Source organism: Strix aluco, chromosome 23, assembly GCF_031877795.1.
Source record: "Strix aluco isolate bStrAlu1 chromosome 23, bStrAlu1.hap1, whole genome shotgun sequence".
Taxonomy (NCBI): Eukaryota; Metazoa; Chordata; class Aves; order Strigiformes; family Strigidae; genus Strix; species Strix aluco.
The window spans coordinates 7,783,732-7,808,175 of record NC_133953.1 but is presented as its reverse complement, the minus strand read 5'-3'; the positions used below and the strand labels follow the sequence as shown (position 1 = coordinate 7,808,175).

Here is a 24,444-nt window from a genome sequence, read left to right as displayed (position 1 = left end):
AGCAACAGCTCTAAAAAACACAGGAAAATGGGTTCTTTTAGCTGCCTTACCCCGAGTCCAACTCAGTCTGTTGCAACTTGCAGGGATCCATGCTATCCGTGAGCCCTTAAAGGGAAGCACAACTATTAAATCCACACCTGCAGCCAGAATTTATAGCAACCCCATCTACTGCTGTCTTACATCATAGGCAATTAGGAGCCTGTGAACTCATGGCTGCAGGATATGGGAGGCGCGCTGGAACCGAGAGCAAAGCCTGTGTGTTACAGCACAGTCGTTAGTCACCCTTCAGAATACACCGTGCCTGCGGATGGCTGAAATCATGCACAAACCAGAGCAACCGATCCGTTTTGACTCGGTTTCCTAAACAAAAGCGCTGTCCTCCACTTGCAATTGCTGCTTCCCCTCCTTTTCCAGTAGTGCACGCGCCGTCACGTGCGATGCCAACGCGCGCCGCTGCTGAACCCAGCCTCCGGGGCAAGACAGGCAGGAGCACAACGCTTATTAAAAAGCAAAGCGGCTAACCAGCGACAGCTGAGGGAGAGAGCAGGAGAGAGCCCGTCCTTTCTTCCCCTGATTAAAACAAGCCTTCGAACAATTCGTCCTTCGGCGTTACAGTAAGCTAACCGGGTAATTCGGTTTTACTGCTCTCCTCCCCTCCCTCCCCCCACGCTCAAGAGGTCAAACCTGGTTTCAAAATTGAAGTCCGAACTCTGGGGTAAAACCACGCTTTTTAACCTAGAGGGAAGGAGTCCTGACGCGTTCATCCAGCAAAACAATCCTATTCGCCTCAGGCCCAGATAAAAGCTGTCTCAATGTGACAGCTACACAGGAAAATAAAAAGGAGAAAATCATGTTAGTCAGGGGAGGTTTGCTACAACAAACTGACCTGGCTCCCATGCGAGGCGAGGGGTAGCGGAACACGGGGGAAGGAGAGGGGGACTTTGGGTTGGGTTTGCTCAGCAGCGTTGCACAACCGAGCACCAGCGGAGCCAAAGGAGAGCGTCGATCCAAGGGAAGGAGGCAGCAACGATCACGAAAGCGTAGCCCGAGGGTTCGGCTTCTCCAGCTCTGCCGCTTCACCTGCTGCGGCCGAGCTCCGAGGTGATGCCGCGCCGTCGGCTCAGCCCTGCGAGAGGCTGGGACCCCAGCCCAGAACAGACGGGGCAGTCGGGGGCACCACCTCAAAGAGTTCCTGAGTCAGAGCCCTCAGTCTCCTCCCGTGAGTCAGGGTAACGGCAGCAGAACCGGTTCAAACACGAGCGACTGATAGGAAAGTAGTTAAGTTTCATCACGGGTACCAGGGAGAATTTTCCACCAGGGTAACCTGACTGCGCCCTGTTTCCACTCGCACAGACACATCCTGCTTCGCCGAACAGGATTTCTGTTCAGACATTCGACGGCAGACCGGGGATTCCAGGAGACACCTTCCCAAAGGAAGGAGGGACACTGCTGCCGCGGCTTCGCAAGGCAGGAAGAAGGTTCGAGACTCCTCGTAGCACGTCAGTTCCCCCACAAGACTTTAATGCCGAGCTCAGCAACACAGAGGGGCCCTGCGAAGATAACCGGCTGCCGGGATTGCATCCATCCCACGTTAGCATCCATCAGATAGCAAGAAAAACAAGATTAAGCAGCACCACGGCATTAGTCTTCATTTAAACTTGGCAAAGAAAGCGAATATTTCTTTTTTTTTGTTGGCTTCTCTCCGTGTGTTTTTTTTAAAAGCAATCTCAGACTTCGCCAGAGAAAGGTGCCTGGACTTTTTAATATTGGGGGATTAGAAGGGACAACACTCGTACAATTGCCAGACCCCAGATAAGTAGTGAACACTTAGGTTAAGCAGGCTAGCATCTGCCTCCTGCAATATATACATTTCCAGGGTGAAAATAAACAGCTTCACACCTTTGGCTTGAGGAGGACTTCAGCTTCTTTTACATCCTCAACCTGCAGCCTCACCACTCGAGGAAGAAGGGTCGGAAGGGTGAGGGTTACTTGCAGTTCCCTTATTCCAACCTACAAGATTAAGGCTGGAAAACTGAACGTCTCCTGTCGTACCAGGTAGGCGGATTAAGGTCTTTGCTACCAGGCGTAGGGTCTGGTGTTGCTTCGTTACGTTTCACTGCAATCAGTAAGAGTTGTTTCAGACAAACTCTGAATAGACATACCCGCCGTGTGTGTGGGTGACACACGAGCAATCCCAAACACACTAGCTTGGAAAAATGTTAAGTGCTCAGCTCAAAAGCCCATAATTGAGAAAACTGCGCCTCGATTTCATGCCGCCACCCAGTTCACCAGAAAGCTGTTCCTACGGCGATTCAGAGCCCAAGAGACACAAGCCAGTATCCACCATCTATGATCCGCTCCTAGACTCATCTCCGGCTGATCCCGACTCGTGCAGCAATTTGAAAGTGCAATTTGCACCCAAATAATGCCTCTGTCTGAATAGCTGAATTGAAAATGATATCATTAAGCTTGAAATTTCAACATATTTAGAGAGTTTTGATAATAACATTTTTGATTACATCCGTTGCCAGCTTCCTTCTACACCCTGACAAAGATTTAAAGTATACATTCCTATTTCATTCTGCAACAAAGATTAGTGGCAGGAACAGAAAACATCTTCTGTTCCAAAAACCCCTCAGGGTTTTCCTCCTTAGCTTGCATTTTATTAGAGAAGCCTCAAACCTCCATCAAGCTGCGATACACTGTCACTGCAAAGGATTTAGGCAACAAGTATCCAAGTGCTACACCAAAAGGCACCTTCGGAAAAGGCTCTTCAGAAACAAAGAGATTTCCTGAAGCTATTGCAAATGTGAAATAGTTCCTCAGAAGTAACAGCCCTCAGCAAGGTTTATGAAAATCTGAGCCTACGCTTGAGCATACGCACACGTAGCCGTAATTCCAAAACTTTTGTGAGCTCTCATCACGGGGAAGGGGAGGGGGGAAATAAAGGAAAACCACATGCTATTGTTTAGCTTAACGCCGCAATACATTTAATCTACATGGAGTTGGAACATTACACAGCAAAACTCTTCAGCTACCAGAAATTACGTACAGCCAACACCAGCAAAACTCATTATCCAAAGGGGGAAATGCCGGTTTTAAGATCTTATCTCTGCCCCACACAGCACAGAAATTCTCCAAAATACAGCTGAAAGCTGTCACTAGCGCTTCCGATCCCACACCCCACGGGGATCGGATCAGTGCAAGAACACCAGCCCTCTCAAAACTCAGGAAAGCCAAAGCTGAGGAGTTTCACCAACTTGACCTATCAGAGCTTTTGCCAGCGAGCGAGTAAATCTACAACAGATTTGGGGGTCCCGAGCAGAGGGGAGGACCCACGCAGACACCTATAACCATTGCACCTCACCTCCTCTTTGAGCCTATCAACAGTATTCACGTGTTGGAAGGTGTTAAAGCGATAAGACACAGGTTACGAGCTGCCAAAGTGTTATCCCAGTATATCCACAGGGATGATAACAGATTTCGCTACGTGAATTCCATCGCCAAGTTGCGCAGCTCCCTTCCCAGCCTCCTATCCGACCGTGGGTGATAACGGGGACGTGTCGCTGGGAGATGATCTTTGGTGTGTGGCTCCAGAGCAACCCCGACCGGCTCAAAAGGCTGTGGATCTGCAGATGAGCTATCAGCTGGGTGGGCAGGCACGACCAAAAAAAGCCATCTTCAAGATTATATTTCTACTTCTAAGCCACCCATTGCCATCTCCTTATCCCCAAGAAGTTCATTCCCCCATCCCCAATTTTCAAGCTCCTATATACAACTTTTTTCCTGGACCCAGAGCTGCCTTGTGTTGGGGGACGCTCACTGCCACCAAGAGCTGCAAGCTCACCCCCCCGGCAGATGCCAGCACCAGCATTGCTTCTAACTGGGGTAAGGAGTACACGCCGACGGGTGATGATGTCATGGCCTGAGCAGACAGGTGACATCATGGCCAGAGCAGCCCGCAGGCACCCTCTCCAACCCGAGCCTCCCCCCGGCTTGGCAGAGCTGGGGTTTATCTCCCCATCCACCTGGGACCAGAGGCCTTTGGCACAGCCCCAGCCTCATCCCTCCCTCGGTACGGGGGCCGGCGCACACGCAGGTTGTTGGGAGATTTCAGGAGGCAGGCAGAATGAAACGGTGAAGAAAGAAGCTTTTCAGAGGGGGAGGTGGGGAGGAGAGGCATACACGTATTAAACAAATCATCTGTTTGGAGCGCTGGCTCCTACTTGTTCTCGGTTATATTATTCACTCAAGAGTGGATTAATCCATCACTGCAAAGGAATCTCCTGATCTCAGAGATAAAGGCAACAAGTCATGCACTGACTGTCTGTGGATCCTCCTGAAAATCACCAGCCTCTCTCATACCCTTATTTGGGCCGAGCTATCAACTCTTAACAAACAAGAAGCAAAAAAAGAAAATTAAAAAACAAAAACAAAAAAAAAAAATCACCTGATAACAGTAACCTTACTTGGGAAAACCTAGCTTGGATCAGACTGGAACCAAGTAGGGGATTTCAGCCCAGAAGATTCATCTTCAGTTTGTTTCAGAAGGGGCCACGTTAACTGTCCTCTTCCCTCGCTGCAGCTCCCAGGTGGGACTCGTCCTCCCGAGAGGAACAGTCACCGGGGGGTCACCTCCTGAACTGGGGTGTAAAAACAACATGATTTCTTTAAAGATTCTTTAGAGTGAGGCCTTTTAGCCAGATAAACAGTTTGTTTTACTCAGTGAGGACTGGGAAATGAAAACCCCCAGTACCAGGAACAAGGGAATCTCCAGCTAGAGCAGGCTGGACACGGGGCGTCTACACAAAATACAACAACTCGCCAAGAGGAAGGACACCTCCAGCGCCCGATCGACCTCCAGTGCTTCAGCAGAGGACACAGGGCAATTAGAGGCATTCGCAAACCCTCTTCCCTTCACCTGAGATTAAAGGGGGGCAGAGAAGACCCCCACAGCCCACCTCTGACCAGAGCTGGCAGCCCAGCACGATGGAGGTGAGGTGGAGCGAGCCAGCACCACACAGCCCACCGCTGCCTTTGCAAAGCCAAAACACCCCCAAAACACCCCAAAAATTTAAGCCAGCGGTGCCCAGCCCCTCCACAGAGTTTTTCAACAAGGGGCCGCTCACAGCAGGAGCACTTTCCCTCCTCTGGTGTACTTTGGTGTTTTATGGGTTCGCTGCAAGGAAAACCGAGGTCTGCGAGGCAGGCAGACTTTGTACGTCTGCGAGGTAGGAAATATTAAACTTGTCTTTGAATTAAACAAATAAGGCTCAACCGCTTGGTTCATTATCAGATACAATGGTTGAAGTCTGCGGGGAAAACTAAACAGCAAAAGCCAGGGTATAAATCAAAGGCATGATCAGACAGACAGGTGAGGCCGAGGGTGCGGTTTCACCTTACAGCTAAGCCGAGCCCAAAGCCGGCCGCTGCCAAAAGGGATGGTCTCCGTCCCCCCGCCCTCCCGCTGCTTCTGGCACTGCCCCCAGCTGCCAAACTGGAAGAAAATATTTCAACCGAGCTTATCTTGCTCTGGGTTTAGGGGGATTATTTTTTTTTCCTTCCCCCTGCCGTTTTAGTGAGCTGAACTGGTTTAATCGGGCATTTCTGGTGAGTGGCAGGGGGCAGGAGATGGAGGGGGAAACAGCAAGACCCCCCCACCCCGCAAGGCAACCGGCTCTTGGCCCAGCTGCAGCATTGAGAGCGCAGTTTTATGAGACAGCTAAGCCAATTTAAAAGCCAGCTGCTGCCAAAAAGGGGCCATTCCCCCCCCAACACACCCCTCCAGCCCCCAGAGGCCTCCCCAGTCATCGGGGTGGAAGATTTAGCAACTCTATAACTGCGGGGCAAGATCCAGCGGAAAGTTTAGGGCTGGTTTTTTTTTTTTTGAAGGGTTAGCTGGAGTCACTCCCCCCGCGGCAGCTCCACCACTGGATTCCCACAGCAGGGAAGAGGCAGGAACATACCTGCCACCTCCTGCAGCAGCGAGTCCTCCAACTGAGCTGTAACATGAAACTGCGCCCAAGGAGCTGGGGAGGGGGGAAAAGAAGAAAAAAAAAATAATAAAGTCCCACCTGGCTAGAAGAGCTCTGAGACATCTCATAGGTATGGGAAATGGGAAAACAACCCACCTTGCATGATTATTTTCCCTCCTGTTGAAAGACAGAAGATATTTCCCACATAGAAAGAGCAAGCAGGGGCTTAATGGAAAAGACAGGTGGTCTGGATGCACAAGTCTCAATCCCTAGTAAGGCTGAACCAGCACTTTACCCTGAAGTGATAACTGTCACTGGAGAATCATCATCTGCACCGGAAAGGGAGAAGCGAGCTGGGGAAACTTAGTGGAAAACTACAATACACTCAGTCCTGGAAGTTGTACTGAGCCATCTACCAAGGAAATGGCTGGAAGAACACTGAACTGGAAAAAAAATAAAATATATACACACACACACGCAGAGGAAACTAACTATTCTAACAATTCCTGGGTAGCTGGAGACCTCTCGTTACCCCAAGTAACGCAGCAAAGAGGTTTTTTTGCTGAATTTGCCAAGGACAAACACTATCCCAGAGTGAACACTGGGGGAGAATGGGCCGTGCAACACCAGGGCTTGCTCAGGGAGGTTTTCAGGAGAGCATTATGCTAGTGGGAAAGGGAATATGCCTGGAGAGCAGACCAAGCACCAGCTCACCTGTTAAACTAGATCAAAATAGCAAAAAAAAAAAATGCACAGAGAACACAGTTTGGTCCCCACGTACAAGCCTTAAGAGTCAGGATTGCAAGACAAGCTGGAAATCCCCACTTGAAGAGGAAGTTTGACCAATTCTGCTTGCTACAAGATTTTAAGCTCCGTAAGCCAGTATTTTGGAATAGTCTCACCCCAGCTGCAGGCAGGGATCAGCTCAGAAGCTCCCTGGCCCACTGCAACACTGAGGAAAACCAGAAAACTGATAGAAAAACACTGCAGCAGGTAGGAAAGCAGCGTGACTCAGCTGAAGGGAACCACTCGCTAGTCAACAGATTGTAAGCAAAGCAGTAGACAAAAAACTGACTCTACATATAAAGGTCAAGTTTACAGTATCAATAAATTCCATAATTAGATGTTGCCTAACAAAAGACGTTAAGCAGGTTTCTGAGCTGCGTGCAGCACGCCGATTAAAGCGATTCCGTGTAAAATGTTATCTGGAGTACCAGATCTCAACAGGTTTGTGGGTGAAGACTTGCTCAGACTCAGGGCTTCTGGGACTAAACCAAAGGTTTCAAAGCCTCACTGGCACCAAGTTCACCAGCAACCAAATTCGCAGCTGTCACCCAGCCTTAAGGGCAGTCGTGGGATCTGAGCCAAAAAACATGAACTCCATGAAACAAAACGCATTTTTGTGTCATTTTGCCCGTGTTTGTGTTCCCCAGCCCCGCAATCAACTTCCCAGGGAAGGTGAAATCAAAGCAGTTGGTCCTTCACGCCATCAGTCACATCAACAGTGACCACGTGAAGAGGAGCAGTGGCTCGACTGTGCCGTGCGACTGGCCACACGCACGTCTGCATCAGGCACCGCGTCAGAAAACACCTTTATTCCCCAAAATTATTTAACCCACACACGCTTCCCAGTTTGGCTTTTCAGCGCCGCAGCTGAAGTTTTGCTGGTCTTGCACTGAACGGTCTTATCGCAAGCAGCCACCAAATTAGTTTCAGGGGTCTTGGTACAACCAGGGACTTCGTTCGGCAAAGCAGGTCTGCTCGGGGGATACGCAGAGGAGGATTTATGAGATGACGAACACCGGTACGGCTGGGCGCTCACGCGAGCGAATCAATTGCTTTGCTTCACAATTTCCACCATCTGCAGAAGCAGTCTTTAAACAAGTCAGTGTATTTTTAAGCTCTGACAGTTAAAATCCTCAACTGACATCACCTGAAGTTGGAGCACAGCTGCCTTATTCCTCTGGCACGCCAGTGAGCCAAAGAAAGCAGGAGCCTCAGTTTACGGGCTTACAGCACACCTTGAGATAATGAAAGCGCTGGTGGGATCTGCCCCCGTGGCAGAGTCAGGCCTCTCCTTACGTGGTTTTTTCCCCCCTCAGTCTTGGGGTAAGAAACACAAAGTTTAGTCCCAGTGCATCCCAGCAAGCCAGCAGAGGGAGCAGGCAGGAGTCCCGGCCCAAACCCCGCTCACCAGCATCCAGAAGGTCTGGCAGGCAAAGAGCACCGGGTTGAGCTGGAGTCCCACCAAACCCCAAAAAGGATGAAAAAAGAACCAAAACTGCAAAAAGCCCTACTCCAAGCTGCTTTCCGTGGTGTATCAGAGCTTGCCAAGGCAGGAGCAGCCCACCTGCCCGCACTTCACCTTGCACGCACAGGCAGGGCTGTTGACAAGTGCTCGGGGCAGCTTAAGGGTGTAAATCGCATTAATCCAAGCGACAAAGCTACCGCGCTCATCCTCGGGTGAATTACTAATCCCTCACCACTAGAGCTGTTCCCATCCTACTTCCTACCCCTCAGAGGAGGAAAAAAAAAAAAAAAACGCAAAACCCAAACCTTTTAATATGAAGCAGGCAGGTAACCCAGCAGATCCCGTCTCGGTATTTTGATCTGCCAAGTCGAGCTTTAAGTAACCGCGTAGTTTTGAGCGACAGCCACGGGTTTCTACGGCTGCTCCACTAGCCCGTGGATTTTTCTGGGATGTAGACCGAGCCAGTTGGAGGCTTCCCTCTTGTTTTGGAGAAGGGATTAAAGGAAAATGTTTACTTCTTTTTAACGGAGCAGTGCTCTGTTATCAAGCCTTCCCCACAAGAGAGGCTTGTAACTGCTATAAAAAAAAAAAAAGAAAGGAGGGTTTGGTTTCGACGCATCTGAATCACACAAGCTGCGCTCGCCGCCTGTTTGAGCTTGGTGGAACAAAAGCACGCTGGTTGTAATTAGGGTTTATAATATCAAGTTTAACAGAAAAGCGTTAAGAAATCACCCTGCGGAACGTTCACCGCTACTCGAGGCGAGAATTTTTGGAATACAGCAACACGAAGGAGTGGGCCGTTGCCCTCAGCAACTACTATTACAAAAGCACTTTTTCCTCCTTAAAGAAGTTACAGGCAGGCAGTACGTCACATAAATCACCAACTGTCAAAACACCAGAGTTGCGGGAGACGAGCAGAAAAGCAAACCGGCTCCACGGAGCTCGGCTTTAAGCACCAGCACAACAGGATTACCTGCTTTGTTCAAAGAAAACGCCGGGCCACGAACGACAAAACCCCAGAGAATAAAAGTTTACGCGCTCCCAGTCACCTCAGTGACCAGTGGCTGCGGAGTGACAACCCTGGTGTTTGGGTTAGTAAATTGTATTTCTGGTGCATGTGTGAAAGATACAACTCACTGAGTAAACACCCCTTCAGAGCTGACAGTTTTACAGCCGCAGGCTCAGCGCGGCTACTCCTTCTCAGAAACCTCCGAGCACACAGACGCAGCAAATCATTTGGGGAAAGCAGTAAAAAAAAAAAAAGTTACATAAAGCCATCACATTTACCCATTCGCCAATCCTTTAAAAAGTTACGAGGCAGGGGCAAAATAAACATCGCCTGTTTTCTGCCTAACAGTTGAAAGTTGTGTGTCACGTCTGAAAAACATTTCCCTTTTGGTTTAAAAGCATCAATATTGAAAACATGCAATAGCTGGCTGGAAAGTTCTTTCATTGAAAGTCAGCAACTGTATAATTATTATTTTTTTTTTCTGGCAAAGAGACAGACAAAGCAGGCAGAAGTGATTTAAAATTCAAGAAGCAGATAGCTTTAGGGATAGAGGCGCCTTAATAAAAAAAAAAAAAAGAAGAAAACCAGGGTTAAGATGTCACGATGCTTTACAGCCGGAGTCCTCGGGCATCGCACACCACCTCTTGCTTTAGGGGCTGACTTTCAACCGCTCTAATCGCGGAGAAAGTGACCTTTGCGGATTAAAAGCAAACCCTGGGATTATCAATTTTAGGACGGTTCAGAGGCGAGACGCGACCCCAAGTCCATCCCCCGCCGCATCGCCGCGGCGACTTCAAACAGCACAGCGTTTTAACGACAAATCTCGCAGAGTCAGAGCAACTTTCACTGTGAAATAAGACCGTAAATCAGTAACAGACCGGAGGCAGAGCAGGGCAAACTGCGCTCTGAAGAATTTTTTTTCTCCGACTCACCAAAGCGCTCTCCACACAGGCTCGGTTTTAGCCTTTTCTCCCGCTCAGTCTCACAGACCGAGGACACACACATACACACACACACACACAAAAAAAAAAAAAATCAAGTCAGATGGTTCGAATAAACCCTGCGCCGGAGCCCCGGCTTCCAGCGGAGCACGAGCAGCCCCTCCGGTCCCGCCTCGGCCCCCGGGGGTGGGGGGTGCGGGTCCGGCTTCCCGCCCGCCGCCGCGCTCCGTCCCCTCAGGTGCCGCCACAGCGCGTCCCCCCCCCCCGCTCCCGCCCTCAGCCGCCGCCCCCCGCCGGGGCTGACAGGGGCCGCCGAGCCGCCGCCACCTGCGTGTCCCCCCCCTGCCCTGCCCTGCCCTGCCCCGCCCGCCTCCGCGCCGTCCCCTCACAGCGCCCGCGCGGCGGGAAGCGCCCGCGTTACCTCTCGGCGGCAGCAGCCGCCGCGCCCCCTCCCTGGTCCCGGTGCCGGTGCCGGTCCCGCTCGGCGGCGGCTCCCCAGGACATTCCAGGCTGGAGCGGGCGACCCGGCGGACGGGAGCCTCCATCCAACGCCGCCCGGCCGCGCCGCTTATCTCCTTCCCCCCCTCCCCGCCCCGCTCCCACCGGCGCCCCGTGTCGGAGGAGGCGGCGGCGGCGGCGCCGCCTCTCCCCTGGCCGCCCCGCCCCGCGGACCGTACCAACGGCGGGCGGGGGGGGGGGGAGCGCGGGCCGGGCCGCCCTGCCCTGGCCCGGGGCGGGGAGCGGGGAGCGCGGCCGGAGGGTCCGTGCGGGCGGGGCCGGCGCTGCGGGACCTTTAAGGAGAAAAGCGGGAGGCGGGGGGGGGGAGCTGCACGTGCGCGCGCTGCCGCGGGGCTCCGCGCGTCACACGGGGGGCGCCGGCACCCGGCCCCTGCACCCCCGGAACCGCCTGGCCCTGAAACCCTGCGACCTGCACCCCTGTGTCCCTGCAACCGTGTGACACTGCAACCGTGTGTCCCCGCAACCGTGTGTCCCCGCACCCCCGTGACCCTGCACCTCTGTGTCCCTGCACCGCTGTGCCCCTGCAACCTGCACCCCTGTGACCCTGCAAACCCTGGGACCTGAGACCTGCACCCCTGTGTCCCTGCAACTGTGTGACCCTGCAACCTGCAACCATGTGACCCTGCAACCTGCAACTGTGTGTCCCTGCAACCATGTGACCCTGCAAACCCTGCAACCATGTGACCCTGCAACCTGCAACCATATGACCCTGCAAACCCTGGCACTTGCAACCTGCACCCCTGTGTCCCTGCAACCATGTGTCCCTGCAGCCGTGTGACCCTGCACCCCTGTTCCCTGCCACCTGCAGCCACATGACCCTGCAAACCCTGCAACCTGCACCCCTGTGTCCCTGGAACCTGCAACCGTGTGTCCCTGCACCCCTGTGTCCCTGCACCTCTGTGCCCCTGCAACTCTGTGACCCTGCAACCCTGCACCCATGTGCCTGTTCAACCGGGCACCCCCGCAACCGTGCAACCCTGCGCCCTTTCAGCCACACGCTCGTGCCGCCCCGCGCCCTCGCAACCCCGTCCTGCGCGCAGCCCGCTCGCTTTGCTCCCGCAGGCCCGTGCACCCGCTGGTCTCCCTCACGCACCCACCCAGAGGGGGCTGCAGCGCCCCGGCCGCTGCTCCGCAGCCCCGCAGGACCTGCTGCCCAGCCTTCGCCCTCGCCCCGAGGGGTCCCGCAGGACCCGCTGCCCAGCCTTCGCCTTGGCCCCGACGGGTCCCGGCCTCCTCGTGCGCCACGAGCGGGACGAAACGCTCCTGCACGCTGGGCGCATCCTCCACGCGTCATCTTCTGCCACCAAGAAACCAAGATGGGGCTGAAAAACAGCAAAAACTGGGCTTATCGAGGCTTGGACGGCGTCCAGCTGCAAACCGCAGCGAGATCACGTTAAGCATCGGGGAAGCTCCCGTCATTTGCGGCGTAATTTAATATTAACAGTTTGCCAAATTGCCCCACATTAGACCTAATCTGCGGGATTAAAACCAGCAAACCGGCGTTAAGGCCTCATCCTGCACCCAAACCCTTGGCCCTTTCCGAAAGGCCCAAGGTAGGCCCAAAATGCCTCATTTTTTTTGAATTTACTCAATTTTGGTCACATCTGCGTCTGGTGGCTGAGGTCTGAGCTGGAAAGGGATTTATCCCAAGGAGGGTTTTGCGTGGAAAGACTTTAGCAGCATGTGGAGCAGGCCGGAGAGAAACATAGCTCCTATGTTTAAAAATAAAAGAGAAATAGGCTTTTTTTAAAAAAAAAAAAAAAAGCAACCAAACTTGGAACAAAGTTTCTTGGTTTTCGGGCAAACCTGCGAGACCAACGGGCTGCGCTACCCTGTGTTTACCAGCCCTAATTTTATCCCTCAGGAGGTTTCCTGTAGGACGTCATTATTTCCACAAGTGTAAAAGGGAAAAAAAATAAAGAAAATGAAGTCTAGAAAAGTCTTTGGCCAATTAAAAATCCCATAATCCAAAGAAAACGCCCCAAAACAAAACAAAAGCAGGGTTGGCTCAGTTGGCGAATTAAATCGCCTGATTTGTGGCGGCCATCAGAAAAGCCGAGGTCTTGAGGATCGTTTTCAGTGCAGAAGTGAGATGGCCAAGCCTGGTTTTTTAAGGTAAAAACAGTCAAAATCGAGATTATAATGATGGTCCTTCGCAGCGTGGGGATGCTGCCAAATTGCGTTTCCTCCCCATGCAATTTTCGGGTTTTTTTTTCCCCTCGGAATCCCCTCCTCGGGCGCTATTTGCATGAGAATACCGTCTTGGGGGGGGGAATTGCTGCTTAATTAGAGAACAGCAATCACTTTAATTAGCATGTCTCCATGCTCCCTGCTATTTTGCATAGATTCAAATGAGATGCTCATTAGGGAGCAGGCGCCCGGACAAGCTACGCCCTTTAGCCGCGCACTAACCCAATTAACCTCGGTTTTGGCCGGCCCCGGGCTCCTGCCCGAGCCAGAAGGTGCAGAGCCGCTCGCTGCGACCCGCTCGCTTGGGCGCGCTTGGGCGCGTGCACCGACAGGCCTGGCCTGGCCAGGCTCACACCGAGCCGTCACTTCGGCCTTCTCCTGGGGATCTGCTTGGTGATGGCGGGTTTCCTTCCCCACAAGATTTCCCTCCCCACAACATTTCCTTCCCCACAACATTTCCTTCCCCACAAAGTTTCCTTCCTCGCCAGGTTTTTCCTCCTTTAAGCTTTGCTTCCTTGCAAGGTTTTCCCGCTTTTGCTTGCTCGCTCGCTGCTGGGATTTGGGAGCAGAAATGGCGGGGGGGGGGACACCCCCAAAAAGCCACCCTCCCTCCTTGGGGACCCTCAAACCCCCCCGTGCCCCTTCCCCAAGCGCCGCGGGGCCGGTGCACCCCCGAGGCCGTCATTCGCGGGGCAGGAGCACGGGGATTCGAGGATCTCCTTTGTTTCTCCATCGCAGCGAGAGTGGGGTTTATTTTTTTTTTTTTTTTATTTCTCCTGCCCCGTAATCCCATCGTCTTGTCACGGTTCCCCGGGAAGCGGGGCTGCTCCGAACAAAGCCCCCGGAGCATCCCCAGCTCCCGGAGGGGGTTTTGCAGCTGCGCCTCGGAGCGTGACCGATCGGGAATGAGCCTTCGCAGCGCGTCGAATGCCGCTGGGACAGGGAGCCTTTCATCCGCTCGTGGGAGCGAGGCCCCGGCATTGAGCCGGCAGCTCCCCGCGCTCCGGCCTTCGGCGCTCCCAACCCCGCGGGAGCCATCGGCCGCCGCCGCGTCTCTGGGGGTGAGCGAGGTGGGGACCGCGGTCCTCCCCCCCCCACCCCCCGCTGCGCATTTGGGGAGGGGGAAGGTTGTGGGTGCGGAGCTCGGGGCTGCTCTGGGGTTGCTGAGGGTGGGAGATGCTCCCCATTGCCATGGACTGGTCACCAGCACCCCGTGCTGGGCTCCAGCGGGTTCCTCATCCATGTCCCCGTTGCTCTGTCCCCAGCAGGTACCTTGTCCTGGTCCCCATCACCCCATCCCCAGAAGGTTCCACATCATCCTCCCCATCACCCCATCCCCAGCAGGTACCTCATCCCAGTCCCCATTGCCCCGTCCCCAGCAGGTACCTTGTCCAGGTCCCATCACCCCATCTCCATCCCCATCAGGTCCCTCATCCCAGTCCCCTTCACCCCATCCCAGTAGCCATCAGGTGCCTCATCCCAGTCCCCACCACCTTGTCCTGGTCCCCATCACCCCATCCCAGTCCCCACCACCTTGTCCTGGTCCCCATCACCCCATCTGTCCCCATCAGGTGCCTGGTCCCAGTCCCCACCACCTTGTCCTGGTCCCCATCACCCCATCTGTCCCCATCAGGTGCCTGGTCCCAGTCCCCACCACCTTGTCCTGGTCCCCGTCACCCCATCCCAGACACCACCACCTTGTTCTGGTCCCCATCACCCCATCCCAGTCCCCATCACCCCATCCCAGACCTCACCACCTTGTCCTGGTCCCCATCACCCCATCCCAGTCCTCACCACTTGTCCTGGTCCCCATCACCCACCTGGTCCCAGTCCCCACTGGGTACCTCACCCTGGTCCCCATCCCCCCATCCTGTCCCCAGCAGACACCTCATCTCACCATCGCGCCCCTGCCATGGGGCCAGGCTGCCCCCGTGGCCCATCAATGCCTGAGGATCTCCAGGGAGGGAAAATTTGGGGGGTCCCTTCTGGGAAGGGGACAGCAGGTGCCAGCTGGCTGCCTGGTGCCCCCCACCCTTGGTGGAGGTGGTGTCGGGTGGCATCAGCTACTGAACATGCTCTGCAGTGCGGCGGGCGCTTGTGTGAGGGGGGAAACTGAGGCACGGAGCAAGAGCCGGTGGGGAGCTGGTGGCAACACATGTGAGCGCAAAGGCTGGTGGGTACACGCATCACCTGGGAAGAGAAGATGAAGATGAAGATGAAGATGAAGATGAAGATGAAGATGAAGATGAAGATGAAGAGATGAGAAGAGGCAAGATAAGAAGATGATGATGAGAAGAGAGAAGATGAAGAGAAAAGAGATGAGACAACACAAGAGGAAACAAGGAGGAGGAGGACAAGGAGAGGAAGAGGAGAAGAAGAAGAAGGAGAAGGACGAGTAGAAGAACAAGGAGAAGGACAAGGAGAAGGAGAAAGAGAAGGAAAAGAAGAAGGAAGAGGAGAGGAGGAGGAAAAGAGAAGGAGAAGGAGGAGAAGAAGTAGAAGGAGGAGAACTAGAGGAGGAGAAGACCTGTTGGCTCCAGAGAAGACGTATCTCCCTGTGAGCTTTGCCAACCCATCACTTCAGGGGTTGGACAGATTTTTTTGTTGGTTTATTTTTCCCCCGGTGAAAAGTGGCTTTTTGACCCAAACACACATTTTCATAGCAAAGGTTTACTTTGGCTGAAAGCCTTTTTTTTTTTTTTTTAAATTCTTATTAAAAAGAAAAATGGTAAGACTGGTGGGAAGGGTCACTTCTGTAAAACATTTTTTTTCTTAAAAAAAAAAATCTATTTTGGCTTTTTTTCATCAGAAATACCTCTGCGGGAGGCTTTGGGAGTGAATCATTCCCAAAATCCCCTGTCCCATGCCGTGCCTGGTCCTGCCCGCCTTTATCATTTCTCCCTGCAGCAAATGCTTAGAGACAAGGAAAAAAAATTAGAATTATTAGAAAATACTCTTTTTTCTTTAACTTTTTTTACAGTAGACTAGAGGACATTTTTGCCTCATTTTTTCTGTATTTTGGTCATTTAACCCCCCGTAGCCACTCTGGTGCTGAGTCCAACAACTGCCCCAGTCTTTAGGAAGGAGCAAACAACAGTTCCGTGCAGTATTTTTTGGGTTCCTCGGGGCATTGGGGTTACCTGCAAGAGGAGCCTGGACCTGCTGGGGGTGGGACAGACCTCACTGCACCCCCTTGGCAGGTTCTGGGGGTGATAAGAGGTCTTCGTGGTCCCCAGGACCTCCCCACCATCCTTCTATCCTGGGCCAGAGCTGGGTTGAGCCTCACTGCAGGCTGTCTCCAACCCTGTCCCCTGGATGGACCTCAGGATGCCACTACAGGTAGCTTGGTCCATACCTTGGGCCATGATGTAGGTAGCTTGTCTCCAGCCATGTCTCCTGGATGGACCTTGGACCCGTGGTGCAGGTAACTTGTCCCCAGCCTTGTCTCCTGGATGGACCTTGGGCCATGATGTAGGTATCTTGTCCTCAACCCTCCATCCTGGATGGACCTTGGACCCGTGGTGCAGGTAGCTTGTCCCCAGCCTTGTCTCCTGGATGGACCTTGGGCCAATGTTGCAGGTAGCTGCTCCCTGGTCACATCTCCAGCCCCGTGATCTGGATGAACCTCTGACTGGTGTTGCACCTAGCTTATCTCCAGTCCTATTCCAAGCCTTATCTCCTGGGTGGACCTCAGACCGACCGACGTAGGTAGCTTCTCCCTGCTGTTTCCAGACCCATCTCCTGGATGGACCTCAGGTCAACGTTACAGGTAGCTCATCTCCAGCCCTGTCCCTAGCCCCATCTCCTGGATCGACCCTGACCCTACATTGCAGGTAGCTTGTCTCCAGCCCTGCTTCCAGCCTTATCTCCTGGTTGGACGTCAGACCTACGCTGTCTTTAGCTTGTCCCCAACACCATCTCCAGCACAGTGTCTTGGCTAGACCTCAGACCAATGTTGTAGGTTCCTTGTCTCCATCCCCATCTTCCTGAAGGACCTCAGACCAATGTTACGGTTTCCTTGTCTCCATCCCTATTTTCATGAAGGATCTCAGACCAATGCTGTAGGTTCCTTGTCTCCAACCCTACCTTCCTGAAGGACCATAATCAATGTTGTAGTTTCATTGTCTCCATCCCTATCCTCCTGGAGGACCTCAGACCAATGTTGCAGGTTCCTTGTCTCCATCTCTATCTTCTTGAAGAAGCCCTGATCAATGCTGTAGGTATCTTGTCTCCACCACTAGCTCCCTAATGGACTTCAGACTGATGGAAGCATCTTGCCTCCATCCCTACCTCACTGAAGAACCTCAGACTGACGCTGCAGGTACCTTCTCTCCATCCCTATCTCCTCAAAAACCTCAGACTGCTGCTGCAGCCCATCACCACCTTCTCCGAGCTTCCCAAACCCAACCCACCACATCACCCTGCCGACAGCACCCATCCTCGACCCCAGCTGGACCCATCTCGTGGTGGACACCCCTTGAGGGGCCAAGACCATGGTGGAGGGAGAACTGGAGACAGGCGGAGGGGATGGAGCGCCTTCAAAATTGACACCATATGGCTGTTCCCTATCCCCAGGCCCAGTAAATAGGTCTTTCATGCTGGGCCGGTTGCCATAGGAGCAAACACGCAGGAAATATCCCAGATAACTCGAATAGTGGCGAAAACATATGTTTTGGATAAAACCTGGCAGAAAATCGCCCTGTTTAACCCCTCCAAGGCACTTTAACCGCACGGTTTTAACCCCTGTCCCCCACCTTGGTGCATGCACAGGGTGGGGAAACTGAGGCACGGTGGGTCCCCGTCCCCTCGTCACCCAGTGGTGGGGACTCCGATGGGTTTTTGCAGTGAAGTGTGATTGCTGGCGGGTCCCTGGCTTCGTCTCGCCTCCTCCTCCTCCTCCTCCTCCTCCCCTGAGCCCCTTATCAAGACGGATGGCTGGATGCAAGGCCGCGCGCTCACTCCACAAACATTTCGCTTTGATTCGCCAAGGAATTTGCTTTGCTGTTGCTTTTTTTTTTTTCGCCTTTTTTTTTTTTTTACCCCCCCCCCCCTCCTTTTTTCTTTCTTTTTCCAGCCTCAGCCGAACCTTTCCTTATCGCATCTGGTGAGCAGCGGGCCCCAGTGCTCTCCCTGGCCTCCCTCCAAGCGCCGAACGCGGAGCCGCCAGCCAAGCTGCCGCGGCACAACCAGCACCGCAGCGTCCCGCGAGGCTGAGCCGCGAGCAAACCGACGGGCCCTCGCGCTGCGCTCGCTCTCAGAGAAGGGGAAACCAAGGCACGGAAAGCCCGAAAAGCTGCTACGGGCATCCCCAGCTCCCTCAAAGCAGCTTCGCGCATCCCTGTGTGCCGCAAACATCCCCGCGCGTTGCCCTGGGTGTTGTGAGCGTCGCTGCGTCCTGCAAACCCCCTCGTGTCCCGCTGTGCCCCTGCGACACCTCCTGACACCTCCTGCCAGGAGGAGACGTCGCTGCTGGGTCTGGGTCTCCCCAGCGCTGCCCGGAGATGCAGCAACCCCCATGGCGCAGAGTCCACCCCAAACCCTGCGCCCCCGAAGGGCAGGTACCACCCCCCCAGCAGCCCGACCCCTAAAAAAGGCCGAGTGGGCACCTAGGGGTGCTGGGCTGGCAAAAATTTTGGGGAATGTTCTGGAGGGTCACGAGCCAGACTTTTACATGGGAAGGATGGCAGCTATAGGGCACAGAAAGGACCAAACTGAAGGGATCGGGGAGAAAAAACTAGAACTAAGCAGCAAGGCCACGGCACGCGGGCGATAACCGGCGGGAGCTGGCCCAGCCGACCTGGGATTTCTCCCGGTGCCGTCGTGTAAATACCACTGACGGGAGGAATGTGCAAGCACGGAGGAGAAATCCCCAGCCCCAGCCGGAGCATCGCCTCGCTCCTCCCTCGCAGCGGGGATCAGAAACCCTCCAGATGCTTTTTCTCCCCCCCTCCAATCCTCCCGGGCAATTTTTTCTTTTTTTTTTCCCCCACCTTTATTTCTCTGGGGTGTGCATCCCCAGCAAGGTGCAGCATCCCCGCGAGCCGCCGCATCCCCGCGAGCCGCCGCAGCTGCTCTGCAGATGCTGAGCCCCGCTCCAATCCCAAACTCATTTTCCCTCTTCAGCTGCTGGGCTTTTTTTTTTTTTATTTCCCCCCCCTTTTGTTTTTTTAATAACCTTCCAGTGCATCTCCCCGCCTCCTCCTTCCCCCCCTAAACTCTATTATGGCTTTGTGGGGTTTAGCAAAATAAACACAGCCAAACCATAACCCTCCTAATGTGCTAAATCGCTAGAAAAGCCAGAACAGCTTCACAGGGCGGCCCAGGGCTCGCGGCGAAGCACCAAAAGGCCCCTGAGCTTCTCAGCCCTCCAAGCAAAGCACGGCAGATGCAATCAATTTAATTTTTTGCCCTCCTTTTTGATATATTTTCCAGCAGGGGATGGTCCTTGCACCTGGGTCCCTTTGCCCAAGGAGGGTGTTGGTGGGTGCTGAGCCAGGCAAGACGATGCTAAAGCAAGGAGGGAATGAAGCAATGAGATAAAACCCTCCAGGATGAGGGGAAAAACTGCATTTTCCCTGCCAGACCCCCTCGCTTTCCTCCTCTCCACATCCCCAAATTCCTGTCAGGGGCCAAATGATGCTCGAAAGCTGCTTAAAGGTTCATTTCCCTGCTCCCAGGGGGTATTTTTTCCCCTTCATGGGCTGGTTTCACTCTTCTCCTCGCAGAATGCTCAGCTTGCTCCATGCCTGGGAGTTGCAAAGCAGCAGAGGGTTTTTTTTTTGGGGGGGGGAGGGGTGTGTTCGGGTTTTTTTTTAGGGCATTTTAGGTTTTTTGGGGTTCGCTTTCAACGGCGAGAGCGGCGCTTTCTCCCCACCCAGCCCAAGAATGTTTCTGCTGATATTAAACCCGACCCGGAGGCATTTCAAAGGAGCCAACTTCCTCGCCAAAAAAATGACCTCAGCCTCCCTGGTTTGGAGCTTTTTTTTTTTACCTTTTTAAAGCATTTTTCTCCCTCTCCTGCCTGCCGGGTGAGAGGCACCGATGGGGCCTCTCACCCATGGCCCCAGGCTCGCTGCTGGGCTGCATCTGTGGTGCCAATCCCCCAAATTTTGGTGGATAGTTGAAGGTTTTAACCTGCAAATTCCAGTTTTAACCTGCAAATTCCAGGTTTTCCCCCGGCAAAACCCCTCCCTGCCACTGACAGGGGGATCCGGGGGCCAAACCTGCCACAAAAAGCCACCTTGCACCATTTTCTGGATACTCGAAAACCTGCAAAATTCATGTCCCCGGTGAAATAAGAGGAGGAAAAAAGCCCGAACAAAAAGCCGACGCTGCCCGTGATGTTTTCTGGAAGGAGTTTTTGCAAGAGTTTCCTTAACAGACTCCTCTGCATTTTTGCTTTTATTAACGTGGCGGCCTTCCCAAGGCTGCTGCGATGGTTTTGCAAGAGTGAAAACATCTCCTGAGTTAAAAATCCAGCCCCTCCGGCACCTCCACAGTGGGAAACGCTGAGGAGAAAGGAGGGAGACGCTGATTTAGAAAGGGAAATGCTGGATTTGGGTCTTTTCAGATGAAATTGCTTTCCTTTTTTTTTTTTTTTTTCTTGAATTAATATCTGCTGTCCTGGAGACACTGAGCTGATGGGGGCAGTTCAGAAAATAGAAATGCTGCTACAAGGAGTAAACCTGTTGGACTGGCAGTTCCCAAAAAGGCTGATGTTAGCGGGAAAATTCCAGATACACTCCTAAAAAACAGATGGGGAAATATTTCTACCCTTTTTCTCTGCTCAAAGTGGTGCAGCACCATCCTGGAGCTGCATCTGCGTCCTGCACTTGCAGCTGCAACCCTGCGCCCCGTAGCTGCACCCAGCACCCATCTTGCACCCTGCACCCATCTTGCACGCTGGATTTGCACCCTGCAGCTGCATCTCACTTTTGCATCCCACATCTGCGTCCTGCACCTGTATCCCAGATCCACATCCCCAACCCTGCAGCATCTGCACCCCGATTCATCCCACATCTCCTGGAGCTGCACCCTGCAGCTGCATCCTACAGCCCAGTTCTCGCATCCCAAATCCTGCACCTGCACCCTTCATCCCACATCCTGCACCCGCACCCCAAACCCTGCCTCTGCGTCCCACATCCGCGCCCCCGTCCCGCTGCCGGGACCCCGAGGGCGCTAACAAATCCTGACGGTCCGACTGGTCTCTCCAGGGACCCCCCCACCCACACAGGGACCCTAGACCGGTCTGACTGGTCTCTCCAGGGACCCCCCCACTCACACAGGGACCCTAGACAAGCTCAGCCCAGTCTCCTTGCTGGGCCATACTGGTCTGTGAACCCTATAGCTGCATCCTGGCTGTGCCTCATCCCCACCATCCCCACCCCAAGCACAGGACAAAAGCTTAATTGCAATTAAAATAACGTGCGAGGCCGGATTGGCCCCATCCAACCCTTCCCTCCAGCTCATTCCCAGTCCCAGCTGGGCCTTGCTCCAGAGCAGGTGGGACACGGAATTCCCAAACTGGCCCATGCAGGGCGGGAGCGGGGAGACTTCTCCACCCGCGGGGGCTCCGTTCCCCTCCCCGAATTGCCGTCCCGGCACATCTGGTGGGCAGATGTGGCCACGCGGCCGGGCTCTGCCTCCCAGATGGGGGACGAGCAGCGAAATCCCTCCACGGCATTCGAAAGCTATAATTTTTCCTTGGAAATCTGCATTTCCCGGCTCGTTGCACGCACTCCCCACCCCCGGGCGTGCCGCAAGATCCCTGTGCACGGCCAGGCCTGCGCCATGATGCTCTGGGGATGAACCATCCCATATCTGCACCCTAAATCCTGCTTCTGCAGCCTGAATTCTGCTTCTGCATCCCCCATCCTGTGTCCTGCACCTGCAGCCTAAATCCTGCATCTGTTCATTTATCTCGTGCCCCGTCCTGTGCCCCACATCTGCATCTGCACCAAAATCCTGCTTCAGCCCCTCGCCTGTGTCCTGCATCCAGGTCCTGCCCTATATCTGGGACTCTGCGTCCTAAACCCTCCAACCCTAAATCCTCCATCCCCATCCTAAATCCTCCGTCCCACCTGCATCCGGAACCCTCCGTTCTGCTTCCTCAACCCTCCCTCCCCCATCCTGCATCCTAAATCTTCCACCCCACTTCTGCATCCCCGATCCTGTGTTCTGAGCTGTGTCCTGTATCCTCCATCTGGGAACACATGTCTGCAGCCTAAATCCTCTCTCCTGCATCCTAAACCCTGCTTCTGCATCCTAAATCCTCCCTCCTACAGCCTAAATCCTTCTGCAGCCTAAATCCTGCTCCTGCATCCTAAATCCTCCCTCCTGCATCCTAAATCCTGCTTCTGCATCCTAAATCCTGCTTCTGCATCCTAAATCCTCCCTCCTGCATCCTAAATCCTGCTTCTGCATCCTAAATCCTCCCTCCTGCATCCCAAATCCTCCCTCCTGCATCCTAAATCATCCTCTTGCATCCTAAATCCTGCTTCTGCACCCAGCACCTTGCACCTGCACCCTAAATCCTCCATCCCCCATTCTGCTTCGACATCCTAAATCCTCCATCCCGCAGCTTTATCTTAAAATCCTCCATCCCATATCTGCATCCTAAACCCCCCCATCCCTCCTCGGCACCCCGAATCCTCCGGCCCACATCCCCCATCACCGCCCCCCCCAACCCCGCACCCAGGATGCCGCAAGGAGGCCGAGGGACGGCGAAACAACCTGCGCCCGCCGGAGCACCATGAATTTGTGATGAGGTGGGGTGAGAAGCTGCCCCGGCCCGGCTGCCCGCGCCGCCGATAATGTTGGTTTAAGGCATTTTGCACGCTCCGGTGCCTCTCTGAGAGCGCCTTGTCCCCAGCGGGGCCGCACAATGGGCGCTTTCAGGGACCCGGCTCTGCGCAACCCCCTTTTTACCCGGAGAGATTTTAAAATAAACCTTTTATCCCCCTAGAATTTCCCCCCTCAAACCCCGAAAGTGGAAAATAATCCCCCCTCCGAGCAAAAAAAAAATAAAATTGGGAGTTGAAAATAATTCCCGTGGGATAACGGCACACGAGACCGAGGCGGAGCGTGAGCGGGGCGCGGCCTCTGCCGGAGCATCCCGGGGGGGAAACGTGCCCCGTGACCTCCCCAAATAACCTCTTTACAGCAGGTAATAGGTGAAAAAAAAAAAAAAATGTTGCTAAAGTGGAGGCTTTCCCCTCACAGCCTGCACAGGTGAGACCCACTCATGCAACGAGTTGTGTCCAGCCTCACACCCCCCCTCAAAAAACCTTAATTCCCAAAGCATTCCCACAGCTTTTATGTTTTTTTTTTTTTTTTGCCCCTTAGAAATATAAATTCCTGAAGGGAGTGAACCAGAAAACCCTGTATTCAGCCTAATTATCCCCCCCCCCGGCCGCAATCTGTGATCTCCAGGACAATTAAAAGCGGTTAATCCCAGTTGAAAAGCAAACAAGGTCGGAGGCGGCGTCTTCCTGCTTCCCCCTCGCCCGCTGCCGGGGTCTTGCTCCCCGGCTGCAATATAAATATGCAATTAAAAGATCGCCACTAATTGCTTTGCCGAAGAGGGGTTCCCACAGAAAAAAAAAAAAAAAAAAAAAAAGAAGCCAGGGAAAGGGATATTAAAAAATCTAAAAAAAAAAAAAGGGGAAGACGAGTAAAAAGTCTTTTCTACCCCATAATTAAACGTTGATGCTGCTTTGGGGAGAAATTGTAGAGATGTCTCAGGGTTTGCACTCTGGGGTGGGTTTTTTTGGGGGGGGATGCTCTTTTTTGGGGGGGGGGGGAAGGGGTTAATCCCTGGCTCTTCTCCCTCTCCAGCACTAACAACCCCTGGCAGCTCTCGGCTTGTTAGTCCTTCCGAAAAGCAATTAGAGAGGCTGGAAAATGAGGGCAGCTGATGCCCTGAGACAGGGCAGGAAGGGGGGGCAGGAGGGGGGGGGTCAGCCCCTAAACCCTGGTGGGGTGTAACGGGCTGGTTTAGGGCTGCACAGCTCGACAGAGAGCCTGGAGTGGGATTTATGCTGGCTGAGCAATGCTGCGCCATCAGCAGGTTTCAGAGTGAATGACACCAGTAGGTTTCAGAGTGAACGAGCCCCGTGCTTGTCAAGATCCCCCCAAAATTTTAAAAAAAATAAAAATGCTGTACTTGCAACTAGAACACCCCCCAACATATGAAATAAAACGGGTTATATCACACCGATGCAGAGCAGCTCCTCGCATCCCTCAGGAGGATTTTTGGCCGCAAATCTCAGGGTTTGGGGCAAAACGCTGCTGCAGGTGGAGGGCTGGGCTGGACCAAACAGGGTTAATTGGGTGTAACAAGGCAAAATGGGGCCAGCGCCCCTTTTAGTGATGAAAATAACATGGGGGCTGGGGGATTGATCCCAAATCGCTGGTTTGTGGAGCACCCCAGGGCCCCCAGTTTGCATCAGGGCCCCCCCCAGCACCCTGGGTGCACTCACGAAGCCAGCCCAGCACCCTCCATGGGCCGCAGCAGGATGGGACCCATCGCAACCTCCCCCTTGCAGCCAGCGGCACCGC

The 24,444-nt window shown here is 53.8% G+C and overlaps 1 protein-coding gene across 1 annotated transcript in view; it reads right to left on the bottom strand.

Annotated features, from left to right (window-relative positions):
• CDON (cell adhesion associated, oncogene regulated) overlaps positions 1–10,762 on the bottom strand; it is a 56,949-nt gene extending 46,187 nt beyond the window's left edge. Inside the window, exon 1 of the mRNA XM_074848929.1 lies at positions 10,598–10,762. The gene's annotated coding sequence lies outside the window, so the exon portion shown is untranslated. The remainder of the gene's footprint in view (positions 1–10,597) is intronic.
• Positions 10,763–24,444: the final 13,682 nt, after the last annotated feature.